Raw genomic sequence first — 24,836 nt, 5'->3', positions numbered from 1 at the left:
CATCAGATGTAAAAGACAAAAACAACAAAGAGCCCTCAGAAAAAAGGTTTTGATCATGCCTGAACCAAGGCGCATTTGGTGGCAGCAAGCCTTGTAGACAAGGCTAAAGAGGACAACCTACAAACAAAAATGTAAATACACACTACAGCCAGTCTTCAGAACAGCCTTAGAAGGAGGCTAAACATCACAGCCACATGCCCGCACATGGCCTTGAGCAAGTTGACTCTTAGGAGGTAAATGGACTTGACATGGGGAGAGTCATTGTGGGAGGTTTTGAAAACTAAGGTAGGACATTTTTCCCCTTTACCTTTCCAGCAAAGAACATGAATATGACATGTGCTTCATATTATCACAGAGGCAGGAGGCCTATATATTCTCATATGTGTGTTCTGATGTAGCCTACATTGATATATTTTATTTGAAGTTATATTCTGATATTGTGATATCTGTTCTACTGTTACATTGGTGTCTTGAAAATTATATGAAATGTGGGTCTTGTGAGCCCCACTGCTGAGTATTTGTGCATATGGCGGGTGTTGTCTAAATGTCACTGCACACTGACGTCTAGAAAATTAGGCTATTAGAAAATTGGACTTGTGTAAGGCCTGCAGCTATACTCAAGTATGTGGCATACTGCAGTGACGTCTAAAATGCTTTGAATTAATAGCACCTTGCAGAGTGCTCTCCGTTTTACCCCCACAGACAGCAGGCTGCCACGTTGTTTGACTCTTTTTTTCTCAATCTGTTCCGGTACTTCAGCGCCTCCGGATATATCACATAACCCTCTAGAGACCAGTTTGCACCATGAGTAGTAGGGGTAGATCAAACCAGTCCTACGGATTAGATAGCACTATCCCCCAGTCCCATGGATCCCAGCACAGCGGCCTACAGGCTCCACCATCATCCGCTACCTCGCCACCTTACCACCTGGTCTGACCCAGGGGCTGTAGTAAAGGTCAGAAAGTCAAGCCTACATCCAGTATACTGGACAGACCCACAACTTCAATGGTATTCTAGAACCCAGTCGGCCCCTGACCTCCGTTGGGCACTACCACCCCAGCCCTACCAGTCTCCAGGTCAGCCCTACCCCGGCTTAGCCCTACCAGTCTCCGGCTCAGGCCTACCCCAGCTCAGCTCTATCAGCTTCCAGCCATACCAGGCTCCAGCCCCCTGCTCAGTCCTAGCAGCACATGGCCCAGCTATACCAGGCTCCAGCCCCCTGCTCAGTCCTAGCAGCACATGGCCCAGCTATACCAGGCTCCAGCCCCCTGCTCAGTCCTAGCAGCACATGGCCCAGCTATACCAGGCTCCAGCCCCCTGCTCAGTCCTAGCAGCACATGGCCCAGCTATACCAGGCTCCAGCCCACGCCCCAGTTCAGCCCCATCAGCCTCTGACCCAGCCAGGCCAGGCCCTAGCCCAGGCCCCAGCTCAGCTACCAGCCCAACCTTACCTGACCCCAGCTCAGCTACCAGCCCAACCTTACCTGACCCCAGCTCAGCTCAGCTCCCAGCCCAACCTTATTTAGCACCAATCCCAGTGGCTCCAGCTTATCAACCAGCTCAGCATTACCAGTCCTAAGTCCAACAACCAGCTCAGCATTACCAGGCTCCCTGAGCAGCCAGCCAGCTACAACCATCCCCAGCCAAGATGGGATGGATACCAGACACCTAGTCATGAACCCAACGTGCCACCCCTCCAGAGTGTTCCCCCTGTACTTCCACTGGTCATTGGACCAAACCCCCAGAGCGTTCCATCTACAATGACCAGCGTGTCATGCCCCCTGAACACTCCCTTGTACAGTGGCCTTCGCCGCCGCCCCCTACAGCTCATACGCCCGGACCCCCAAATCCAGACGGCCATCTTGGCCTCCCAAAGCCCATCGGCCATCCCGGCCCCCAGAAGGCTCACCCGGCCCCCTCGAACCCAGACGGCCAGACATTTCTCATCATTTGAAGCCTACAAAAGACCAACAAAACTGTTTCAATAAAAGGTCAAAAGGGTACACTCCCCTTATGTTCTTGCAGACATTTATTTATTTTTGATTTAACCCTTCTGGTACCAGATAAGTTGACTAAGAATACATTCTCATTTACAACAACGACCTGGGAAAAGGTTACAGGGGAGAGGATTGTACTCAGACTTTAAGCTATTTTTCACACGAGAAACCCTTATTGTGTCAAAGTATGTTTGGTCCCCAGAAGTATAGTTAAACATGTCCACACACACGAGAGAGTCTTGTTCTGCTCTCACACTTTCACTTTCCACTTCTTAGAAATCACTGCTGGATTTGACTGAGTTATTGTAACAGTGAGTTCAAAGTTCAAATTGCCACAGGGGATTGGGGGGGACAGCCCCAATAGAGTCTGTTGCTCCCACACTTTCACTTTCTACTTCTTAAAATAACTGCTGGGTTTTACAGAGTTATTGTAAGAGTCCAAGTTAACATATTTGTCTAAGACGCAGACTACAAGCGTGTTGATAGAATAGGGCTAGAGGATGGAGACATGTTGGTTAGGTGGGTTTGGAGGAGTGGGATGGGATGTTGGGGGCCCACTTCTTTTTTGTTTATTTTTCCCGTTTATACTGTACAAGTAGAGGTATGTTAGCTAAACCGTTTAGTACCCAGCCTATCCATTTCCTGTCCCCTCCTCTGATAAAACCATGAACACTAATTGGTTGGTTCGACTTCATGGGCTAATAATAACAGAGAAGTTTAACTATAAATGTTTGCGCAGCAACAGCAGGACATCACATCCACTTCAATATTCCAATCCTGAGAACAGCTGCAGACTGAGCAGAAAGGTAATTATCAAACGAACCTACTCTGAACAAACTTTTAGTGTCACCACACTTACACTATGTGGAGAAGTATTTGTGAGGTTGGGGTTGTAAAAAAAAGAAAAGGATGACTGTGTACACTGAGTATACAGGAAGGAACACCTTCCTAATATTGAGTTGTATCTAGGGCTGTGGCGGTCATTACATTTTGTCAGACGGTTATTGTCATGCAAAAGGCTGCCGGTCTCACTGTAATTTACCTTTAACGTAAACACATTTAGCATTATTTATTTTAGTCAGGTCTAAATAAACATTATGATGTGAAGAAAATGTATTTTAGAAGAACAGAATGAGTTGGCCTACTGTATGTTATCTTTTATCAATGTTTATTATGAGTATTTCTGTAAATTGATGTGGCTCTCTGCAAAATCACCGGATGTTTTGGAAGCAAAACATTACTGAACGTAAAGCACCAATATAAACTGAGATTTTTGGATGTAAATATGCACTTTATCGTTGAAAAACTACAAACCTTCCTGGTTGGATTTTTTCTCAGGATTTTGCCTGCTATATGAGTTCTGTTATACTCATAGACATCATTCAAACAGTTTTTTAAAAGTCAGAGTGTTTTATATCCAAATTTACTAATTATATGCATATTCTAGCGTTTACGGCTGAGTAGCAGGCAGCTTAATCTGGGCACGTTTTTCATCCAAGCTACCCAATACTGCCCCCTACCCCAACCATGTTGATCTCATAGACTGGCCATTCTTTTATCCATAATGTCATTCTATTACTTTTGTTGCTGTTACATATCTCTCTCTCTCTCTCTCTCTCTCTCAATCTCTCTCTCTCTCTCTCTCTCTCTCTCTCTCTCTCTATCTCTCTCCTGTGCCCACATCTGTCTTGTGTTTTTTCTAGTCATCACTGCCATTGAAGAGATGAAAAGGAGCGAGGAAACAAGTATACCTGTAAAGGCATCCATTGAGACGATGTATGACCACGAGGTAGACAGGGAAGGAGAGTGGCACGGGGAGGCAGGAGTGTATAAGGGTGAATTGGACATCGGTGGCGTGAGGTCGGTGACCAAGTTGGCCAACATGGGTGTTGGTGGTATGGCATCGAAGGAAAAGGGAGTTAGTGGGCACCTTGACTACGAATTGGGAAAGACTCATTTAGACCTCGGTGGCGAGTTGAAGGTGGAGGGCAGGTTGCCCAGCGCCGGTGTTGCTGCTGGGATAACTAATGAAGGAGTTAAAGCCATGGCCACAGCTGAGCTCCTAGGTGCCTCTGTGTCCCACGGGAAGGCGACAGCCACAGTGCGTCTGGCAGCTGATACAGGCTTTGGAGTAGGCAAGGATGGGATCGAGGCACAATTTCTGGGTACAGGATTCTCTATTGGGAAGAAAACATCCATTTCTCTGTTTGGTTCCAAGTTTGAATGGGACTTCAGCAAGTGACACACCCCCACTCAGAGCCCAGAGGTCCACTTCTGTGGAGATGTATTAATTCCACCTGTTTAGTTCTCTTATAGCCTACAGATAAGGCTTCAGGGCCACAGATGTGCTTGGCTTTTTTTAAACTTAATGAAAACATCTTGATGTATTGTTCTTAATCAATGGACTGTATTTACAATATATTCTTATCAACTGTATTGGTGACTGTTATTTTTATGCACACACACGCACACACACGCACAAAGGTATAAGTCACAGAAGCCTTGTCTCCTTCACACCACAATTATCAGCCTCCAGTGGTCAACCTGAGCTACCACATTAGAGGACACTTGGCTTGACTACAGAAACGTGTGTATGAGAGATGAGGGGACAATTAATAAATCACATTAATACAATATAGTAATATGAGATATTTATCTTAATAAATCCACATAAACAGATTCAGTTACTATTAAAATAAATACTTAATACATTCACTTTTAAATGGTTACTGCTTGTATATGACTAAAATAAATACTTGTGTTACATTACCTATATAACTAACCACATAAATCTAGTCTGTATATATGATGAAAAGTATATAGATACAAACTCTGCATGTTTACTCATGATTACAAAGTATATATTAGTGACTCACAAACGTTTTCCCTCATGCCCCCATTTCATCACAAGCACTGTCCATGACAAACTTTTCACACCACTCTTGTTGGCATTTTAAAGCTTATTTCCTGCAATTCTACACATTTTGCCATTTATTATATGTGTTCATGGTTAACTGAGTGACTCAAACATTACAACAAAATCAATGGGCTACAAAAGCTATCTAATTAAATATGGGCTAGTTGATCGGTTATAAATATCTCTCTAAGGTTAACAATGACTAACATGACAAGAGGAAAACTGATTCACTACACAATTTCGAAATTGCACCTTGTGCTACTATTACAATGTTCAAGAGTAAATTGAAAACCTGGCTGCAGGTCAAACTCATAAAAAAACAAACCCTCGTCCACTTACCATTTCCTTATGCCCTTGGGGGAATCCCTAAAACCATCACCAATCCCCATCCTCATCAGCCTAGTTAAATAAAGGTTCAATAAAAATAAACATTTAAAAATGTAAATCTTGGAAGGCGGTCCAAATGATTAGACAAGCAATGGACGTTTGCAACGTAAGCCCCTCAGCCCTTGTTTTTAGTCGAGTTTGCAAGTGTACAATTACGTTCACTCAGGGGCCTGAACCTCCCCATAATTCAATTTGCAATGATTGTACATCCGCTAAGAAAGTCCTCCAAAACCTAAAAACGACATCAAGCAACATCAAACCCTGAAGCAAGCTTCCAGAAAATTGGAACGGAAAAGACGCACCACCAAACTGGAAGTTTTCCAATTGGCTGGGTAAGACAGTACTGCGCAATATCAACTGCTGCACGATCATCCTACTTTTCCAACCTAACTGAGGAGAATAAAAACTATCCAAAATTTATTTTTCATACTGTCGCAAAGCTAACTAAAATGTAGCATTCCCCAAGAGAGGATGGACTTCACTTCAGCAGTGATGAATTCATGAACGTGTTTGATGAAAAGATCACGGTCATTAGAAAGCAAATTACAGACTCCTCTTTGAATCTGTGTATTTCTCCAAAACTCAGTTGTCCTGAGTCTGCACAGAACTGCCAGGACCTAAGATCAATGGAGACACAAGTTTTTATAATCCTGTATCTCTCGATGCATTCACGAAAATAGTCATGACCTCTAAACGTTCCAGCTGCCTACTGGACCCTATTCCAACTAAATTACTGAAAGAGCTACTTCCTGTGCTCTGCACTCCTATGTTGAACATAATAAATGTCTCCTTATCCTCCAGATCTGTGCCAGACTCACTAAAAGTGGCACTGATAAAGCCTCTCCTGAAAAAGTCAAACCTTGACACAGAATTTTCTTTGACTATTTATTAGCCTATATCGAAACTCCCATTCCACTAAAACAAATGTACAAAAAGCTTTTGCTCAGCAACTCACTGCCTTCCTGAAGACAAATAATGTATTTAGAAATGCTCTAGCCTGGTTTTAGACCCTATCATAGTACTGAGACTACACAAAAGAGCAGGTTTTTTTCTCCATCTTTTGCAATCTTACAATTGCAAAAACTTTTTGTCAAAAAATTACGCTTAAAAGCGAATCCATGCTTTTGTCACCTCAAGATTAGACTACTGCAAACTAGACGACATAAACTAGACGACAGGGGCGACAGGTATCCTAGCGGTTAGTAACCGAAAGGTTGCAAGTTCGAATCCCTGAGTCTGCCTGGTGGAATAATTTGCTGTTCAGCTCTTGAGCAAGGGGATTACCCCCACAACAATTTCTCCCCGGGTGCTGATGACATCAATTAAGGTACGCCGCCGCACCTCTCTGATTCAGAGGGGATGGGTTAAATACGGAAGATAAATTTAGGTTGAATGTATCCAGTCGTGAAACTGATTAAATTTTCCCTAAACCCATATATATATATATATATATACACACACACACACACACACACACACACACACACACACACACACACACAGCTGATTTGGGAGGTCAGGGATCAACCTCTGATACGGTCCAGTCCATCATGAGAGAGATCCAGAGCACTGGGCCTCTAACAGAGCATCTAACGCATACGTCACTTTATCCTGGTGCCTGAACGCCGTTTGGGTCTTATAGCACGTGGTCAAAACGCAATCTTTTTAATGCTACGTGTGTAAAGTAAACAGGTGCAGGCGCTAAATCAACGCATGTACGCGTTAAATTAACATCTTCACTCGCTAAATTAATGCCTACACGCGTCAAATAAGTGGGTTCAAATGTGCTTGCAGGCGATCCAACATGTGCTAAAAAAACAGCTGCAAGCGGTCCTGCACACGTCAAATTAACGCCTACCGCTGCTAAATATATAGTATGGGGGAAAAGTATTTGATCACCTGCTGATTTTGTACGTTTGCCCACTGACAAAGAAATGATCAGTCTATAATTTTAATGGTAGATTTATTTGAACAGTGAGAGACAGAATAACAACAAAAAAATCCATAAAAACGCATGTCAAAAATGTTATAAATTGATTTGCATTTTAATGAAGGAAATAAGTATTTGACCCCCTCTCAATCAGAAAGATTTCTGGCTCCCAGGTGTCTTTTATACAGGTAACGAGCTAAGATTAGGAGCCCACTCTTAAAGGGAGTGCTCCTAATCTCAGTTTGTTACCTGTATAAAAGACACCTGTCCACAGAAGCAATCAATCAATCAGATTCCAAACTCTCCACCATGGCCAAAACCAAAGAGCTCTCCAAGGATGTCAGGGACAAGATTGTAGGCTGGAATGGGCTACAAGACCATCGCCAAGCAGCTTGGTGAGAAGGTGACAACAGTTGGTGCGATTATTCGCAAATGGAAGAAACACAAAAGAACTGTCAATCTCCCTCGGCCTGGGGCTCCATGCAAGATCTCACCTCGTGGAGTTGCAATGATCATGAGAACGGTGAGGAATCAGCCCAGAACTACACGGGAGGATCTTGTCAATGATCTCAAGGCAGCTGCGACCATAGTCACCAAGAAAACAATTGGTAACATACTACGCGGTGAAGGACTGAAATCCTGCAGCGCCCGCAAGGTCCCCCTGCTCAAGAAAGCTCAGATACATGCCCATCTGAAGTTTGCCAATGAAAATATGAATGATTCAGAGGACAACTGGGTGAAAGTGTTGTGGTCAGATGAGACCAAATGCAATGCGGTGTCTGTGTGTCTGTATATTGTCTACAAAAGTGGATCCTCGTAATTGTATTTAACTTCCTTTTTAGACCACATAGGCCTAAGAAAATACCTCAAATGGTAGGCTAAGCACATCTCTCTCTGAATCTATCTGTATTTCTGAATCTATCTGTGTCCATTTTGAAATTGCTGAACGAATAGGCCTACCTCATCGCAGCTTGTTTGCTTGCACTTGCTTCTTCTTAGAGCTAAGTGTTAATGATATAAGAACATTGTGAATTTACTGAACAAAAATGTAATGTTTGTGTATAGTTCAAAATTCAAAACTCAAGTTGCCGTTCGTATTTATTGAAGGATATTGAGGTTCTTATCGACTTACACAAATCCACAAGGAATCAGTAGAAACCACATTTGTTTAAACAAGTCAGCCATAACAGCTATGGCTTTAAAAAGTCAGTAAATGAGGCTGAATGAACTGTTCGCTGTCAGATGAGTTACCGCTATTAGCCAGGTGTAACGGTGGTAAGGATTCACTCCATGGTGCTGAAAGGAAAGCTGCGCTGTCAGGACAGCTGTATTTAGTTTGTGAGCAACGGTTGTCACCGTTATAGTGCAATTAATGTATAGTTTAGTGATGTGTTGTGTAGTGGCTTTGCTGGCATGCATCAAACAAAATGTTGCGTTTGTCCCAAGATTTACATCCCAAAATTGCAACTGAGTGATTCATGTGTGCTGCGGTCTATAACAGAATCTTGATTAAAGTTCCTTCTCCCAATGCTGCATTGTAGTGTGCTGAACGTCACACGAGTTCCCAAGCCAAACACGTCAAAGATCTGGCCAACGTTTTAACACAAGACGTGAAAAAGAAGTACTCCATCTTCCTGCTAAAGCATTTCTCATCATTTGAAGCCGACGAAAGACCAACAAGCCTTTTTCAATAAAAGCTCAAAAGCAGTGCTTAATTTGAGCCGGATCCTGCCTCTCAGATTCCACTGTTTTTGTTCTATATCCTGAACCATGATTTATTGATTATTTCACTATTCGCACTGTAACATTCTAATAAAAGCAATCAGCATTAAATCAAGTTGCCTCCTCGTTATTTCTCCCGCCCCCCAGAAAGACCATGTAAAAGCCTTGTGATCCTTCTATGTAATCATCCTATCCTGCTACACTGATTCCAGACCTTCTCTCTTATTTGTACATTGAGGTTATGGGGATGGCCAGTAGGGTAAGTGACTGATCTTGACACAGGTCTTGGTAGTGCTGGTCAGTTAGTGAAGAGGTCCCGACGTAATCACGGCACGTAGTCTAGTCGTCTCCCTACTGATTTTGAATTGTGGTAAAACCAAATAAAAGTTTATAAGAAAAGAGAATCAAGTTTGACATTTTTCAAGTCCAAAAATCCAGAGAAAAATGGTGAATCGAACCCAGAACGAGCCAGAGAACTTTCAGCGTCAGGGGAGAGGAGTGAGAGGCAAACTGTTCCTGAAGGCGATGCTAATCCCACCAGTTCAGCATCAGCACCTCCACTAGCTAGTAGGCCTCCTAGCTAGTCAGACTCAGCGGGTGAGGGAGACTGGAGCTGGGAGGGAGGTAGGCAGTGCGTTCACCGACAAAGTGTTTGGAGCAGGTGCAAGTTGTAGTTCAAGAACAAGCAAACGTATAACCCCTGGCTTGTCATGCAGAATTCAAAGTTGGGCTGTACAACATGCAAAAAGGTTGGGAGCTTTGGTCTAGAGATGACTGGAGGGATTAAACTAGTGATAAAATAATTTATAAGGTTAAAGATAATGATTAAATAGTTCTACCCGGAAACTTAACCATTGGGGAGTATAGGTTGTGTAGCATATATAAGGAATAATACAAATATTAAACATAAGTCCAACTAGGTTGGACTGGGGAAAGAATGTGTGTGCCTAAAGAAAACACGAAGAACAATTAAACTGTGTTAGAACCGACCCGGCTAGAATTTACGATATGATAGGACAGGGAGTACCCCTCCAGGTTTCCTTAATCTAGGGGGAATGGAACTGTTGGCTGGGTAGTGATAAACCGTGGTGAGAATTCTGGAGAAGAAGATAGCTCTCCTAATGTTAGTGTGCATGTGTGTGCGTAAGTAAGAAGCATGGTGTAAAATGAATGTCTTTGTATATCAACTGAGAGCTCTCGTGAATAAACATTGAGTTGACTTTTGTAAGCTGGAAATTCTGTTTCATTTAAACCAGATCTTTACAAACTCTATGTTGCAGATCGATTAGATTCATTGAAATGTATGAACATTGATAACAAAATTCCCTTAACTAGCAAAAGAGTGGGTGGAATGTACAGTGAATTAACATTCTATGCATCAGATGTAAAAGACAAAAACAACAAAGAGCCCTCAGAAAAAAGGTTTTGATCATGCCTGAACCAAGGCGCATTTGGTGGCAGCAAGCCTTGTAGACAAGGCTAAAGAGGACAACCTACAAACAAAAATGTAAATACACACTACAGCCAGTCTTCAGAACAGCCTTAGAAGGAGGCTAAACATCACAGCCACATGCCCGCACATGGCCTTGAGCAAGTTGACTCTTAGGAGGTAAATGGACTTGACATGGGGAGAGTCATTGTGGGAGGTTTTGAAAACTAAGGTAGGACATTTTTCCCCTTTACCTTTCCAGCAAAGAACATGAATATGACATGTGCTTCATATTATCACATAGGCAGGAGGCCTATATATTCTCATATGTGTGTTCTGCTGTAGCCTATAGAGATACAGTGCCTTGCGAAAGTATTCGCCCCCCTTGAACTTTGCGACCTTTTGCCACATTTCAGGCTTCAAACATAAAGATATAAAACTGTATTTTTTTGTGAAGAATCAACAACAAGTGGGACACAATCATGAAGTGGAACGACATTTATTGGATATTTCAAACTTTTTTAACAAATCAAAAACTGAAAAATTGGGCGTGCAAAATTATTCAGCCCCCTTAAGTTAATACTTTGTAGCGCCACCTTTTGCTGCGATTACAGCTGTAAGTCGCTTGGGGTATGTCTCTATCAGTTTTGCACATCGAGAGACTGAAATGTTTTCCCATTCCTCCTTGCAAAACAGCTCGAGATCAGTGAGGTTGGATGGAGAGCATTTGTGAACAGCAGTTTTCAGTTCTTTCCACAGATTCTCGATTGGATTCAGGTCTGGACTTTGACTTGGCCATTCTAACACCTGGATATGTTTATTATTGAACCATTCCATTGTAGATTTTGCTTTATGTTTTGGATCATTGTCTTGTTGGAAGACAAATCTCCATCCCAGTCTCAGGTCTTTTGCAGACTCCATCAGGTTTTCTTCCAGAATGGTCCTGTATTTGGCTCCATCCATCTTCCCATCAATTTTAACCATCTTCCCTGTCCCTGCTGAAGAAAAGCAGGCCCAAACCATGATGCTGCCACCACCATGTTTGACAGTGGGGATGGTGTGAGCTGTGTTGCTTTTACGCCAAACATAACGTTTTGCATTGTTGCCAAAAAGTTCAATTTTGGTTTCATCTGACCAGAGCACCTTCTTCCACATGTTTGGTGTGTCTCCCAGGTGGCTTGTGGCAAACTTTAAACGACACTTTTTTTGGATATCTTTAAGAAATGGCTTTCTTCTTGCCACTCTTCCATAAAGGCCAGATTTGTGCAATATACGACTGATTGTTGTCCTATGGACAGAGTCTCCCACCTCAGCTGTAGATCTCTGCAGTTCATCCAGAGTGATCATGGGCCTCTTGGCTGCATCTCTGATCAGTCTTCTCCTTGTATGAGCTGAAAGTTTAGAGGGACGGCCAGGTCTTGGTAGATTTGCAGTGGTCTGATACTCCTTCCATTTCAATATTATCGCTTGCACAGTGCTCCTTGGGATGTTTAAAGCTTGGGAAATCTTTTTGTATCCAAATCCGGCTTTAAACTTCTTCACAACAGTATCTCGGACCTGCCTGGTGTGTTCCTTGTTCTTCATGATGCTCTCTGCGCTTTTAACGGACCTCTGAGACTATCACAGTGCAGGTGCATTTATACGGAGACTTGATTACACACAGGTGGATTGTATTTATCATCATTAGTCATTTAGGTCAACATTGGATCATTCAGAGATCCTCACTGAACTTCTGGAGAGAGTTTGCTGCACTGAAAGTAAAGGGGCTGAATAATTTTGCACGCCCAATTTTTCAGTTTTTGATTTGTTAAAAAAGTTTGAAATATCCAATAAATGTCGTTCCACTTCATGATTGTGTCCCACTTGTTGTTGATTCTTCACAAAAAAATACAGTTTTATATCTTTATGTTTGAAGCCTGAAATGTGGCAAAAGGTCGCAAAGTTCTAGGGGGCCGAATACTTTCGCAAGGCACTGTATATTTTATTTGAAGTTATATTCTGATATTGTGATACTTGTTCTACTGTTACATTGGTGTCTTGAAAATTATATGAAATGTGGGTCTTGTGAGCCCCACTGCTGAGTATTTGTGCATATGGCGGGTGTTGTTTAAATGTCACTGCACACTGACGCCTAGAAAATTAGGCTATTAGAAAATTGGACTTGTGTAAGGCCTGCAGCTATACTGCAGTGACGTCTAAAATGCTTTGAATTAATAGCACCTTGCAGAGTGCTCTCCGTTTTACCCCCACAGACAGCAGGCTGCCACATTGTTTGACTCTTTTTTTCTCAATCTGTTCCGGTACTTCAGCGCCCCCGGATATATCACATAACCCTCTAGAGACCAGTTTGCACCATGAGTAGGGGTAGATCAAACCAGTCCTACGGATTAGATAGCACAATCCCCCAGTCCCATGGATCCCAGCACAGCGGCCTACAGGCTCCACCATCATCCGCTACCTCGCCACCTTACCACCTGGTCCGACCCAGGGGCTGTAGTAAAGGTCAAAAAGTCAAGCATACATACAGTATACTGGACAGACCCACAACTTCAATGGTATTCTAGAACCCAGTCGGCCCCTGACCTCCGTTGGGCACTACCACCTCAGCCCTACCAGTCTCCAGGTCAGCCCTACCAGTCTCCGGCTCAGGCCTACCCCAGCTCAGCTCTATCAGCTTCCAGCCATACCAGGCTCCAGCCCCCTGCTCAGTCCTAGCAGCACATGGCCCAGCTATACCAGGCTCCAGCCCCCTGCTCAGTCTTAGCAGCACATGGCCCAGCTATACCAGGCTCCAGCCCCCTGCTCAGTCCTAGCAGCACTTGGCCCAGCTATACCAGGCTCCAGCCCACGCCCCAGTTCAGCCCCATCAGCCTCTGACCCAGCCAGGCCAGGCCCTAGCCCAGGCCCCAGCTCAGCTACCAGCCCAACCTTACCTGACCCCAGCTCAGCTCCCAGCCCAACCTTATTTAGCACCAAGCCCAGTGGCTCCAGCTTAGCAACCAACTCAGCATTACAAGTCCTAAGTCCAACAACCAGCTCAGCATTACCAGGCTCCCTATGCCTACCCTGAGCAGCCAGCCAGCTACAACCATCCTCAGTCAAGATGGGATGGATACCAGACACCTAGTCATGAACCCAACGTGCCACCCCTCCAGAGTGTTCCCCCTGTACTTCCACTGGTCATTGGACCAAACCCCCAGAGAGTTCCATCTACAATGACCAGTGTGTTATACCCCCTGAACACTCCCTGTACAGTGGCCTCCGCCGCCGCCCCCTACAGCTCATACGCCCGGACCCCCAAATCCAGACGGCCATCTTGGCCTCCCAAAGCCCACCGGCCATCTCGGCCCCCCAGAAGGCCATCCCGGCCCCCTCGAACCCAGACGGCCAGACATTTCTCATCATTTGAAGCCTACAAAAGACCAACAAAACTGTTTCAATAACAGGTCAAAAGGGTACCCTTTGTCGTGGAGAATCGTCTCAGAAATATAACACTCTTAAAAGAACTTGTGAATTTAATATACACTTTAATACAAATTAGCAAAACTGAGCCTTTCCATGGAAAGACCCCATCACAAACATAACAGGGCCGAGCCCCTCCATGGAAAGAGAACATCCTCTCATATTACAGAGTCCTGCCTTTATAGGATTCTGTCTTTGCACAACATATAGAGTCCCCTCCCTCTATATGAAAATAGCTTCCCTTGACCTTTTATTATTTTTGGTTAGGATATAATGATGTTAGAACTCTTTCCGCTGTCATCCATTGCATGCTTATGTTTCACGTGTTAGTCATCAGTTTTATTCATTGTCCCCAACGCTCCAGGCGACCAGTTTTGATAGCCTTTAGCCGCACCCTCATATCCGCGGGTGATGTGGAGGTAAACCCAGGCCCTGCATGTCCCCAGACACCCTCATTTGTTGACTTCTGTGATTGAAAAAGCCTTGGTTTCATGCATGTCAACATCAGAAGCCTCCTCCCTAAGTTTGTTTTACTCACTGCTTTAGCACACTCTGCTAACCCTGATGTCCTTGCCGTGTCTGAATCCTGGCTCGGGAAGGCCACCAAAAATTCTGAGATTTCCATACCCAACTATAACATTTTCCGTCAAGATAGAACTGTCAAAGGGGGAAGAGTTGCAGTCTACCGCAGAGAGAGCCTGCAAAGTAATGTCATACTTTCCAGGTCCATACCCATACAGTTCGAACTACTAATTTTAAAAATTACTCTCTCCAGAAATAAGTCTCTCACTGTTGCCGCCTGCTACCTACCCCCCTCAGCTCCCAGCTGTGCCCTGGACACCATTTGTGAGTTGATCGCACCCCATCTAGCTTCAGAGTTTGTTCTGTTAGGTGACCTAAACTGGGTTATGCTTAACACCCCGGCAGTCCTACAATCTAAGTTAGATGCCCTCAATCTCACACAAATCATCAAGGAACCCACCAGGTACAACCCTAAATCTGTAAACAAGGGCACCCTCATAGACGTCATCCTGACCAACTGGCCCTCCAAATACACCTCCGCTGTCTTCAATCAGGATCTCAGCGATCACTGCCTCATTGCCTGTATCCGCTACGGATCCGCAGTCAAACGACCACCCCTCATCACTGTCAAACGCTCCCTAAAACACTTCTGCGAGCAGGCCTTTCTAATCGACCTGACCTCATCCCGTCAGTTGAGGATGCCTGGTCATTCTTTAAAAGTAACTTCCTCTCCATTTTAGATAAGCATGCTCTGTTCAAAAAATGCAGAACTAAGAATAGATACAGCCCTTGGTTCACTCCAGACCTGACTGCCCTCGACCAGCACAAAAACATCCTGTGGCGGACTGCAATAGCATTGAATAGTCCCCGCGATATGCAACTGTTCAGGGAAGTCAGGAACCAATACACGCAGTCAGTCAGGAAAGCAAAGGCCAGCTTCTTCAGGCAGAAATTTGCATCCTGTAGCTCTAACTCCCAAAAGTTCTGGGACACTTGAAAGTCCATGGAGAACAAGAGAACCTCCTCCCAGCTGCCCACTGCACTGAGGCTAGGTGACACGGTCACCACCGATAAATCCATGATTATCGATAACTTCAACAAGCATTTCTCAACGGCTGGCCATGCCTTCCTCCTGGCTACTCCAACCTCGGCCAACAGCTCTGCGCCCCCCCCGCAGCAACTCGCCCAAGCCTCTGCAGGTTCTCCTTTACCCAAATCCAGATAGCAGATGTTCTGAAAGAGCTGCAAAACCTGGACCCGTACAAATCAGCTGGGCTTGACAATCTGGACCCTCTATTTCTGAAACTATCCGCCGCCATTGTCGCAATCCCAATTACCAGCCTGTTCAACCTCTCTTTCATATCGTCTGAGATCCCCAAGGATTGGAAAGCTGCCGCTGTCATCCCCCTCTTCAAAGGGGGTGATACCCTGGACCCAAACTTCGAAAGCCAAGTCACCAAACAGGTCACTGACCATCTCGAATCCCACCGTACTTTTTCCGCTGTGCAATCTGGTTTCCGAGCCAGTCACGGGTGCACCTCAGCCACGCTCAAGGTACTAAACGACATCATAACCGCCATCGATTAAAGACAGTACTGTGCAGCCGTCTTCATCGACCTGGCCAAGGCTTTCGACTCTGTAAATCACCATATTCTTATCGGCAGTCTCAGTAGCCTCGGTTTTCCTAATGACTGCCTTGCCTGGTTCACAAACTACTTTGCAGACAGAGTTCAGTGTGTCAAATCGGATGGCATGCTGTCCGGTCCTCTGGCAGTCTCTATGGGGGTGCCACAGGGTTCAATTCTCCGGCCGACTCTTTTCTCTGTAAATATCAATGATGTTGCTCTTGCTGCGGGCAATTCACTGATCCACCTCTACGCAGACGACACCATTCTGTATACTTCCGGCCCGTCCTTGGACACTGTGCTATCTAACCTCCAAACGAGCTTCAATGCCATACAACACTCCTTCCGTGGCCTCCAACTGCTCTTAAATACTAGTAAAACCAAATGCATGCTTTTCAACCGTTCGCTGCCTGCACCCGCACGCCCGACTAGCATCACCACCCTGGATGGTTCCGACCTAGAATATGTGGACATCTATAAGTACCTAGGTGTCTGGCTAGACTGTAAACTCTCCTTCCAGACTCATATCAAACATCTCCAATCTAAAATCAAATCTAGAGTCGGCTTTCTATTCCGCAACAAAGCCTCCTTCACTCACGCCGCCAAACTTACGCTAGTAAAACTGACTATAATACCGATCCTCGACTTCGGCGATGTCATCTACAAAATAGCTTCCAATACTCTACTCAGCAAACTGGATGCAGTTTATCACAGTGCCATCCGTTTTGTTACTAAAGCACCTTATACCACCCACCACTGCGACCTGTATGCCCTAGTCGGCTGGCCCTCGCTACATATTCGTCGCCAGACCCACTGGCTCCAGGTCATCTACAAGTCCATGCTAGGTAAAGCTCCGCCTTATCTCAGTTCACTGGTCACGATGGCAACACCCACCCGTAACACGCGCTCCAGCAGGTGTATCCCACTGATCATACCTAAAGCCAACACCTCATTTGGCCGCCTTTCGTTCCAGTTCTCTGCTGCCTGTGACTGGAACAAATTGCAAGAATCGCTGAAGTTGGAGACTTTTATCTCCCTCACCAACTTCAAACATCTGCTATCCGAGCAGCTAACCGATCGCTGCAGCTGTACATAGTCTATCGGTAAATAGCCCACCCAATTTTACCTACCTCATCCCCAAACTGTTTATATTTATTTACTTTTCTGCTCTTTTGCACACCAATATATAACCTGTACATGACCATCTGATCATTTATCACTCCAGTGTTAATCTGCAAAATTGTAATTATTCGCCTACCTCCTCATGCCTTTTGCACACAATGTATATAGACTCTTTAAAAAAAAATTATACTGTGTTATTGACTTGTTCATTGTTTACTCCATGTGTAACTCTGTGTTGTCTGTTCACACTGCTATGCTTTATCTTGGCCAGGTCGCAGTTGCAAATGATAACTTGTTCTCAACTAGCCTACCTGGTTAAATAAAGGTGAAATAAAATAAAATAAAAAAGTTATCTTGCTTCCATCTTTCTTTCTGTATCCTACTGACCATAGTATGTCCAGCTGTCATAAATGTTTGTATGGTCTTGGTTAATGTACTCTTTCAAAAATAGAGTATAGCCTGGGTGTCATGAGGCCTGGGTGTCATCTTCTCTTAATGTGCATGTCCTTGCAACCAGACCAATTTAATGCTCAGCTCTCTCCTTAATGGTTCGCTCCAACACCTCCCCTTATGTTCTTGCAGACATTTATTTATTTTGGATTTAACCCATCTGGTACCAGATAAGTTGACTAAGAATACATTCTCATTTACAACAACGACCTGGGAAAAGGTTACAGGGGAGAGGATTGTACTCAGACTTTAAGCTATTTTTCACACGAGAAACCCTTATTGTGTCAAAGTATGTTTGGTCCCCAGAAGTATAGTTAAACATGTCCACACACACGAGAGAGTCTTGTTCTGCTCTCACACTTTCACTTTCCACTTCTTAGAAATCACTGCTGGATTTGACTGAGTTATTATAACAGTGAGTTCAAAGTTCAAAATGCCACAGGGGATTGGGGGGGACAGCCCCAAGAGAGTCTGTTGCTCCCACACTTTCACTTTCTACTTCTTAAAATAACTGCTGGGTTTTACAGAGTTATTGGAAGAGTTAACATATTTGTCTAAGACGCAGACTACAAGCGTGTTGATAGAATAGGGCTAGAGGATGGAGACATGTTGGTTAGGTGGGTTTGGAGGAGTGGGATGGGATGTTGGGTGCCCACTTCTTTTTTGTTTATTTTTCCCGTTTATACTGTACGTTTATACTGTATGTTAGCTAAACCGTTTAGTACCCAGCCTATCCATTTCCTGTCCCCTCCTCTGATAAAACCATGAACACTAATTGGTTGGTTCGACTTCATGGGCTAATAATAACAGAGAAGTTTAACTATAAATGTTTGCGCAGCAACAGCAGGACATCACATCCACTTCAATATTCCAATCCTGAGAACAGCTGCAGACTGAGCAGAAAGGTAATTATCAAACGAACCTACTCTGAACAAACTTTTAGTGTCACCACACTTACACTATGTGGAGAAGTATTTGTGAGGTTGGGGTTGTAAAAAAAAGAAAAGGATGACTGTGTACACTGAGTATACAGGAAGGAACACCTTCCTAATATTGAGTTGTATCTAGGGCTGTGGCGGTCATTACATTTTGTCAGACGGTTATTGTCATGCAAAAGGCTGCCGGTCTCACTGTAATTTACCTTTAACGTAAACACATTTAGCATTATTTATTTTAGTCAGGTCTAAATAAACATTATGATGTGAAGAAAATGTATTTTAGAAGAACAGAATGAGTTGGCCTACTGTATGTTATCTTTTATCAATGTTTATTATGAGTATTTCTGTAAATTGATGTGGCTCTCTGCAAAATCACCGGATGTTTTGGAAGCAAAACATTACTGAACGTAAAGCACCAATATAAACTGAGATTTTTGGATGTAAATATGCACTTTATCGTTGAAAAACTACAAACCTTCCTGGTTGGATTTTTTCTCAGGATTTTGCCTGCTATATGAGTTCTGTTATACTCATAGACATCATTCAAACAGTTTTTTAAAAGTCAGAGTGTTTTATATCCAAATTTACTAATTATATGCATATTCTAGCGTTTACGGCTGAGTAGCAGGCAGCTTAATCTGGGCACGTTTTTCATCCAAGCTACCCAATACTGCCCCCTACCCCAACCATGTTGATCTCATAGACTGGCCATTCTTTTATCCATAATGTCATTCTATTACTTTTGTTGCTGTTACATATCCATCTCTCTCTCTCTCTCTCTCTCTCAATCTCTCTCTCTCTCTCTCTCTCTCTCTCTATCTCTCTCCTGTGCCCACATCTGTCTTGTGTTTTTTCTAGTCATCACTGCCATTGAAGAGATGAAAAGGAGCGAGGAAACAAGTATACCTGTAAAGGCATCCATTGAGACGATGTATGACCACGAGGTAGACAGGGAAGGAGAGTGGCACGGGGAGGCAGGAGTGTATAAGGGTGAATTGGACATCGGTGGCGTGAGGTCGGTGACCAAGTTGGCCAACATGGGTGTTGGTGGTATGGCATCGAAGGAAAGGGGAGTTAGTGGGCACCTTGACTACGAATTGGGAAAGACTCATTTAGACCTCGGTGGCGAGTTGAAGGTGGAGGGCAGGTTGCCCAGCGCCGGTGTTGCTGCTGGGATAACTAATGAAGGAGTTAAAGCCATGGCCACAGCTGAGCTCCTAGGTGCCTCTGTGTCCCACGGGAAGGCGACAGCCACAGTGCGTCTGGCAGCTGATACAGGCTTTGGAGTAGGCAAGGATGGGATCGAGGCACAATTTCTGGGTACAGGATTCTCTATTGGGAAGAAAACATCCATTTCTCTGTTTGGTTCCAAGTTTGAATGGGACTTCAGCAAGTGACACACCCCCACTCAGAGCCCAGAGGTCCACTTCTGTGGAGATGTATTAATTCCACCTGTTTAGTTCTCTTATAGCCTACAGATAAGGCTTCAGGGCCACAGATGTGCTTGGCTTCTTTTAAACTTAATGAAAACATCTGATGTATTGTTCTTAATCAATGGACTGTATTTACAATATATTCTTATCAACTGTATTGGTGACTGTTATTTTTATGCACACACACGCACACACACGCACAAAGGTATAAGTCACAGAAGCCTTGTCTCCTTCACAGCACAATTATCAGCCTCCAGTGGTCAACCTGAGCTACCACATTAGAGGACACTTGGCTTGCCTACAGAAACGTGTGTATGAGAGATGAGTGGACAATTAATAAATAACATTAATACAATATAGTAATATGAGATATTTATCTTAATAAATCCACATAAACAGATTCAGTTACTATTAAAATAAATACTTAATACATTCACTTTTAAATGGTTACTGCTTGTATATGACTAAAATAAATACTTGTGTTACATTAACTATATAACTAACCACATAAATCTAGTCTGTATATATGATGAAAAGTATATAGATACAAACTCTGCATGTTTACTCATGATTACAAAGTATATATTAGTGATTCAAAAACTTTTTCCCTCATGCCCCCATTTCATCACAAGCACTGTCCATGACACAAACTTTTCACACCACTCTTGTTGACATTTTAAAGCTTATTTCCTGCAATTCTACACATTTTGCCATTTATTATATGTGTTCATGGTTAACTGAGTGACTCAAACATTACAACAAAATCAATGGGCTACAAAAGCTAGCTAATTAAATATGGGCTAGTTGATCGGTTATAAATATCTCACTAAGGTTAACAATGACTAACATGACAAGAGGAAAACAACTGATTCACTACCCAATTTCGAAATTGCACCTTGTGCTACTATTACAATGTTCAAGAGTAAATTGAAAACCTGGCTGCAGGTCAAACTCATAAAAAACACACCCTCGTCCACTTACCCTTTCCTTACTTCACTTACTTCACCTGACTTCACTTCAGCTGTGATGAATTCATGAACGTGTTTGATGAAAAGATCATGGTCATTAGAAAGCAAATTACAGACTCCTCTTTGAATCTGTGTATTTCTCCAAAACTCAGTTGTCCTCAGTCTGCACAGAACTGCCAGGACCTAAGATCAATGGAGACACAAGTTTTTATAATCATTCACGAAAATAGTCATGACCTCTAAACGTTCCAGCTGCCTACTGGACCCTATTCCAACTAAATTACTGAAAAAGCTACTTCCTGTGCTCTGCACTCCTATGTTGAACATAATAAATGTCTCCTTATCCTCCAGATCTGTGCCAGACTCACTAAAAGTGGCAGTGATAAAGCCTGTCCTGAAAAAGTCAAACCTTGACACAGAATTTTCTTTGACTATTTATTATCCTATATCGAAACTCCCATTCCACTAAAACAAATGTACAAAAAGCTTTTGCTCAGCAACTCACTGCCTTCCTGAAGACAAATAATTTATTTAGAAATGCTCCAGCCTGGTTTTAGACCCTATCATAGTACTGAGACTACACAAAAGAGCAGGTTTTTTTCTCCATCTTTTGCAATCTTACAATTGCAAAAACTTTTTCTCCAAAAATTACGCTGAAAAGCGAATCCATGCTTTTGTCACCTCAAGATTAGACTACTGCAATGATCTACTCTCCAGGTACCTGGATAAAGCACTAAATAAACTTTAGTGTTAGTTAGTTAGTGCTAAATACAGCTGCTAGAATATTGACTAGATCCCCAAAATGTGATCATATTACTCTAATGTTAGCCTCTCTACACTGGCTTCCTGTTAAGTCTAAAGCTGATTTCAAGGTTATACCGCTAATCTACAAAGCATTACATGGACTTGCTCCTACCTATCTCTCCGATGTTGTCAGGCCCTGATCTGTTTCACCTGTCCTTGTGCTTGTCTCCACCCCCCTCTAGGTGTCGCCCTCCTTCTCCACTTCTCCCCTATTTATACTTGTGTTTTCTGTCTGTCTGCGCCAGTTCATCTTGTTTGTTCAAGTCAACCAGCGTTTTGTCTCAGCTCCTGCTTTTCCCCAGTCTCTCATTTTCTCGTCATCCTGGTTTTGACCCTAGTAGTGCTCTTCCATGCTGATACTGTCACTAGGAGGGGTGCATCATGTCGTGCCAGGCTATTTTCACTATACTCGACTTGAGTGGGTTGAGTCACTGATGTGATCATCCTGTCTGGTTTTGCGCCCCCTCTGGCTCGTGCTGTGGAGGAGATCTTCGTGGACTTTACTCAGCCTTGTCTCAGGGTAGGAAGTTGGTGATCTGCTGATATCCCTCTAGTGGTGTGGGGGCTGTGCTTTGGGAAAGTGGGTGGGGTTATATCCTGCCTGGTTAGCCCTGCCTGGGGGTATTGTCGGACGGGGCCACAGTGTCCCCTGACCCACCCATGTCTCAGTCTCCAGTATTTATGCTGCAATAGTCTATGTGCCGGGAGACTGGTGTCCTGTGTGAATTTAAGTATGCTCCATCTAGTTCTTTCTCTCTCCCTCCCATCACAGAGGACCTGAGCGCTAGGATCAGGACTACCTGGCCTGATGACTCCTAGCTTTCTCCAGTCCACCTGGTCATGCTGCTGCTCCAGTTTCAACTGTTCTGCCTGTGGCTAGGGAACCCTGATCTGTTCACCGGATGTGCTACCTTATCCTAGACCTGCTGTTTTCGACTCTCAATCATTCTCTTTCTCTCTCTCTCTCTCTACCGCACCTGCTGTCTCGACCTCCAAATGCTCGGCTACTGACCTGTTGCACCCTCTACAACCACTGTGATTATTATTTGACCCTGTTGGTCCTCTATGAACGTTTGAACATCATGAAAAACTATCTGACCTTAAATGGCCATGTACTCTTATGTTCTGGCTGTCCCGGGTGGAGATGATGACTGGCCACCCCTCAGAGCCTCGTTCCTCTCTAGATTTCTTCCTAGGTTCCTGCCTTTTCAGGGAGTTTTTCCTAGCCACCGTGCTTCTACATCTGCATTGCTTGCTGTTTGAGTTTTAGGCTGGGTTTCTGTATAGCACTTTGTAACATCTGCTGATGTCAATTATTTGGGGGCTGGATTCATCCGCACACACACGCACACATGCACTTTATTGCACAGCTATTTCTGAATCAGAGATCCGAGATCAGACTAGCTCCATGTTAATAGCAGCTACATAAACTAGACGACAGGGGCGACAGGTATCCTAGCGGTTAGTAACCGAAAGGTTGCAAGTTCGAATCCCTGAGTCTGCCTGGTGGAATAATTTGCTGTTCAGCTCTTGAGCAAGGGGGTTACCCCCACAACAATTTCTCCCCGGGTGCTGATGACATCAATTAAGGTACGCCGCCGCACCTCTCTGATTCAGAGGGGATGGGTTAAATACGGAAGATGAATTTCGGTTGAATGTATCCAGTTGTGAAACTGATTACATTTTCCCTAAACCCATATGTGTGTGTATATATATATATATATATATACACACACACACACACACACACACACACACACACACACACACACACACACACACACAGCTGATTTGGGAGGTCAGGGATCAACCTCTGATGTGGTCCAGTCCATCATGAGAGAGATCCAGAGCACTGGGTCTCTAACAGAGCATCTAATGCATACGTCACTTTATCCTGGTGCCTGAACGCCGTTTGGGTCTTATAGCACGTGGTCAAAACACAATCTTTTTAATGCTACGTGTGTAAAGTAAACGGGTGCAGGCGCTAAATCAACGCATGTACGCGTTAAATTAACATCTTCACTCGCTAAATTAATGCCTACACGCGTCAAATAAGTGGGTTCAAATGTGCTTGCAGGCGATCCAACATGTGCTAAAAAAACAGCTGCAAGCGGTCCTCCACACGTCAAATTAACGCCTACCGCTGCTAAATATATAGTGTGGGAAAAAGTATTTGATCCCCTCTCAATCAGAAAGATTTCTGGCTCCCAGGTGTCTTTTATACAGGTAACGAGCTGAGATTAGGAGCCCACTCTTAAAGGGAGTGCTCCTAATCTCAGTTTGTTACCTGTATAAATGACACCTATCCACAGAAGCAATCAATCAATCAGATTCCAAACTCTCCACCATGGCCAAAACCAAAGAGCTCTCCAAGGATGTCAGGGACAAGATTGTAGGCTGGAATGGGCTACAAGACCATCGCCAAGCAGCTTGGTGAGAAGGTGACAACAGTTGGTGCGATTATTCGCAAATGGAAGAAACACAAAAGAACTGTCAATCTCCCTCGGCCTGGGGCTCCATGCAAGATCTCACCTCGTGGAATTGCAATGATCATGAGAACGGTGAGGAATCAGCCCAGAACTACACGGGATGATCTTGTCAATGATCTCAAGGCAGCTGCGACCATAGTCACCAAGAAAACAATTGGTAACATACCACGCCGTGAAGGACTGAAATCCTGCAGCGCCCGCAAGGTCCCCCTGCTCAAGAAAGCTCAGATACATGCCCATCTGAAGTTTGCCAACGAAAATCTGAATGATTCAGAGGACAACTATGTGAAAGTGTTGTGGTCAGATGAGACCAAAATGGAGCTCTTTGTCATCAACTCAACTCGCCGTGTTTGGAGGAGGAGGAATGCTGCCTATGACCCCAAGAACCCCATCCCCACCGTCAAACATGGAGGTGGAAACATTATGCTTTGGGGGTGTTTTTCTGCTAAGGGGACAGGACAACTTCACCGCATCAAAGGGACGATGGACGGGGCCATGTATCGTCAAATCTTGGGTGAGAACCTCCTTCCCTCAGCCAGGGCATTGGAAATGGGTCGCGGATGGGTATTCCAGCATGACAATGACCCAAAACACATGGCCAAGGCAACAAATGAGTGGATCAAGAAGAAGCACATTGAGTT

The 24,836-nt window shown here is 44.0% G+C and overlaps 2 long non-coding RNA genes across 2 annotated transcripts; both read left to right on the top strand.

The window, feature by feature from the left end:
- The first annotated feature begins 2,383 nt into the window (after positions 1-2,383).
- Positions 2,384-4,433, top strand: LOC110510080 (uncharacterized). Its single transcript, XR_016493146.1, has 2 exons — positions 2,384-2,803; positions 3,701-4,433. It is a non-coding gene; the product is annotated as an uncharacterized LOC110510080 (long non-coding RNA).
- A 13,603-nt stretch (positions 4,434-18,036) lies between these two features.
- LOC149970363 (uncharacterized) lies at positions 18,037-20,091 on the top strand. Its single transcript, XR_016493227.1, has 2 exons — positions 18,037-18,468; positions 19,360-20,091. It is a non-coding gene; the product is annotated as an uncharacterized LOC149970363 (long non-coding RNA).
- Positions 20,092-24,836: the final 4,745 nt, after the last annotated feature.

This window comes from Oncorhynchus mykiss, chromosome 29 (assembly GCF_057628025.1).
Source record: "Oncorhynchus mykiss isolate SJ-2025 chromosome 29, ASM5762802v1, whole genome shotgun sequence".
In the NCBI taxonomy this organism is placed as follows: Eukaryota; Metazoa; Chordata; class Actinopteri; order Salmoniformes; family Salmonidae; genus Oncorhynchus; species Oncorhynchus mykiss.
The sequence above is the reverse complement of the archived record's forward strand: the minus strand, read 5'-3'. Positions and strand labels throughout refer to the sequence as shown.